The sequence below is a fragment of the Lactuca sativa genome, chromosome 3 (assembly GCF_002870075.4).
Source record: "Lactuca sativa cultivar Salinas chromosome 3, Lsat_Salinas_v11, whole genome shotgun sequence".
Taxonomy (NCBI): Eukaryota; Viridiplantae; Streptophyta; class Magnoliopsida; order Asterales; family Asteraceae; genus Lactuca; species Lactuca sativa.
This window is the reverse complement of record NC_056625.2, coordinates 132,058,285-132,062,650: the sequence shown is the minus strand read 5'-3', so window position 1 is coordinate 132,062,650 and position 4,366 is coordinate 132,058,285.

Sequence of the window (4,366 nt, the reverse complement as noted above, 5' to 3'; positions counted from 1 at the left end):
ATCGAACTGGTCGCGTTTCCCCTAAACCGCGGTTCAACCGCTTATGTCGAACCGGTTAAAACTGGATTGACCCGTTTTAATAGGGTTTGGATAATTGGAAACAAGTAACGAACGCCAAAACAACGAGCCATTTGCGGTTTCTTTAATGTTTTTCAATGTTTTTAAATATTTAAACTTTGTGGATATTAGATTATTGATTTTATATGTTATGCATTATGCATGAAAGTAAAAATATATAAAAATAGAAAAAGTCCATAAACCGGGTTGACCCGGCGGTTCGACCGGTTGAACCAGTTGACCCGTAAACCGGTCATTATACCGGGTCAACCAAAAACCCGGGTTTTAAAACATTGAACAAGATAAAGGAGAGTTGATCTTATTGCCTAATCCCTCACTTAATATGAAGCTCATTAGATGGGCTAATATGCACTAGAATATAAGATGTAGTTGAACCCAACCACTTGGAACCGAACCTCATAAAATACATGATCTTTTCCAAATAATCAATGATAGAAATGATAGAGAATCATATATTTTTTTATAAATCAACTTTAAACATAATAACCTACTTTTTCTTCTTCTTATACTAGTCTCTTATCATATTCACCATAACTTAGACCATCAAAAACTTGTGTACCTTTAAAAAGGAACATTACTCCATGCCTACTACATTATCCACTAACTTTGCGAGTTTATTAGCCATAACCTTGGCAATAGTTTAACAGTGTATTCCTATCAAGTCAGACTCATGGGCCGAAAATCCTTCACTATCATAGGACTATAAATCTCTAGAATAAGCGCAAGGAATAAATGAAAATTCATGGAATTCCATGACAAATTCTGTAGTATCTTTGATCATAAGGTCTTTCACCACCACAAACCCTAAGACCAAATAGCATCTTTGACCTCTGGAAGAGAAAAACGACTCCAACCTATTTGTTTGGTTTAAAGAAAGACTACAAAATGGAGGGCTTCAGTTTTGAACCCAAACACCTAGAAAACTCTCGAAAAAAATAAAAAGTAAATAAAACACTTTTTTATGCGTGTTGGTTTAGTAATCCACTCACCTTGAAATTTAATCCCCCGGGATTGATGCCTCTTCCGATTCAAAAATACCATGAATTTTTTGGAGTTTTTATCTCGCTTAGCACTAGGCCTGACAATTCTCGATACGACCTGTGACACGACACGAAATAAACGGGTTTGGGTTGAGTTTTTTAACCCATCAACTCACCAACCCGTTAACTCGTTTATTTAATACGTCATATATGAGTTTCTCAAAAAATATATGAGTTGACATGCCAACCGTTTAGAATTTTAATAAAAAGAAATTATATATTTTTTAAATGTATTAAGTATTATACACTATAGAGTTTTTTATACTTTATACTAGGATAGACCATTGACCATTTGACCCGTGGGTGACCATTTGTTGATTTGAATTGCAATACGTTTGATGTTTGCCCTAAATAATCTCAGTATCTCAAAAACAAAATCGAATAAGCCCTCTCCCGGTCTCTCCTCTATGATGAACGACAGAACAAACTTATGAAGAACGACGGTATGGATAATTGAATCATTATCGAACGACGTTGACGCCTGCGATTGAATTTATCTATGTTTGTATTAATGTTTTAGTTTGAACATATTTCCATGAATGTTTTTAAATTTTATTTGGATGTTTAAGACTTAAGTTTCTAAAATTTGGATATGTTTGCATCAAGAATTTATTCATGTTTAATTATCAATTTCGTTTATAGAATCTAACTTACGAACCCACCAACATGTGAACCCGTATAAATAAGTGGGTTGACGGATCATATATGATTTTATGTTCCAAACCCGTCAACCCGTTACTTGTATAGTTAAATGGGTCGTGTTCGGGTTGGTATATTTTGACCCACCAACCAGAACACGATACGATTGTCAGTCGCAATGTTTTAAAAACCGGTTTTTTACTTGAACCGGTATGGTGACCGGTTCACGGTTCAACCGGTTCAACCGCCGGATGAACCGGTTTCTATAGTTTTCATGTTTTTTTTTTTTATTTTCCTACATATACATACATATATAAATTATGAATTTGATACTTATAAGTTCAAACATTAAAAATACACATAAAAATACGTTGTAGATGAATTCAAATACATTAAAATAACACATAACCATAAGTTTAGTGTTTATATCAATCCATATATGTCAGAAAGAAAAAAAAGTATAATACCGAAATGAAATATAGGTTTAGATGAATACAAACACATCAAAAAACTTTATAATATTTACCATATGTTTTTATTTAGAGAAAACTAAATAGATTTGAAAAAAATCACCAAAGTTTATTATGTAAATTATTCTGTTTCATGTGTTTTTATTCGGTTTAAATGGTTCAACCGGTTTATTTTGACCAGTTCAACCGGGTTTTTTTAAAAACCGGACGGTTCAATCCGGTTCAGAAATCAATATAAAACCGGTGATAGTTGAACCGCTCATTCTTCCGGTTCCCGGTCCAACCGGTTCGACCGGCTGGTTCAAACCGGTTTTTAAAACATTGGTCAGTCGTGCTTAGCACTCCATTTTATTTTTTCAACATTAAGCATCTTTATTTTGTCAAATTTTGCCAATTTTTTATTATAAGTTCAATACGATCAAGAGCCAACATATATGGCTTCAATAGTTTTCTCTTAATTTACCAATCTCTTTCGAATAAGGTTTCTATCTACATCCCTTTTCTTGTTGTAGTCATTATGACAAGCTTTAATACTTCTTTTTACGTTTTTTAACGTGTTCCTAAAAAGATGAATTTATTGCAAGAGCCCACTTCTACATCTTAATCCCAAGTACTCCTCATGGTTTGATCAAATTATCCAATATCCAATCAAAAATTAAAAAAATTAAAATTAATTGGCCCATATTCATTAACATTATGGTTAAAAACTATTCGTCGTTGATTAAAAACCAACATATCCAACACCTCACATGTAATATTCGGGAAAGTATCAAGCACTTCCTTCGAGAATAGATTCAACTTACCAAAATTGTCTCCACTCTTCTTTATTCTAGTTCTAGTAAACGAATAGGGGCTGATTTTTCCACATAAGTTTTTTTATCCCTCCAATGAATAATTAATGTAATGACAATTATGTCCCCCTTTTTAATTTAGAGATATTGAAAAAAAAGGCAAGAACCAAAAAACAGTCAAAGAACTAACTGCATCTTCCAATGAAGAAAATCAAGAACCACAAATTTAAACATCTACCCTTCTCTAATAGCGTCAACAACTCAACGTTTTCCCAAGTCCTAACAGACGTCGAATATTATTTTCTAAAAAATGCTCGATTCTCCAATGTGGATCCTCTTGATCATCTTCATTCAAAAGGTATTACTGTTTAAAAACCTTTTATCTGTGGCAATTCACCATAACTAAAAGTTTGACTAATTCGCCATTTTTTTTCTTCAATTGACAGAGAACTCCGAGAAGTTTATTCCATCGATCGCATGGCATAAATCGGCGATCATTGTGTAGAACAGTAGCATTGTTCTCTCTAGCAGCTCCTGGATTCCATCGAGATGAGCGAGAATCAACAGTGGCAATGATATCTTCGAGGAGACCGGAGGACTGGAATCCGGCAACCATTTATCTCGAAACAAATTGAGAAGGTCAGAGACGACGAACTTCAACCACAACTTATCAAATTGCGACACCGGTAAGAATCTTTCACTACTGAAGGCAAAATCTGGTTCGTTAATTGCTAGTTGGCTTCGGAAGGGGTTTTTGCACACAGACTGCAGATAATACAACAAAATGTTTAACCCCAAAATTCCTACCAGCTAAAAGGCTGTTCTTGGTGGCCTGGCAATCATTTTTCCATAAATCTTTATCACCTCGCTATCAAAACGAGACAATATACAACAATGTCGATTGAAACCACACAAATTTGTAACATCTGAAAAGCAAACTTTAGTTCCATTTAACTTGTTCAAGTTCTCATCTTTGTTGGTTTTACTATTGATTCCACTTTTTTCTCTGCAAATTGCAATCAGGTTTTGGATAAATGTGGAAGAGGAAATTATAATGGAGATGAATTTACTTGAATTTTATTTGGGTTATGAGAAGATAAGAGATCATTAAAGGTTGAAGTTGAAGAACTTAGAGTGATACCATAGAAGGAAGCACACGAGGACGCGATTCAATTTCGAATTTGATAAAGGCGAGATGAAGTAGTAATGGGAGTGAAGGGTGATTCTTGGAGAAGATTTCAGGCGTTTTGTTTGAAAAGATCTTTCTCGCTCTTCGACAATTAAAGGAGGGTATAATTGTCCAATGCATTAATTTTTAAGTGGAAAGATAAATAAAGGCAGTGGAAAA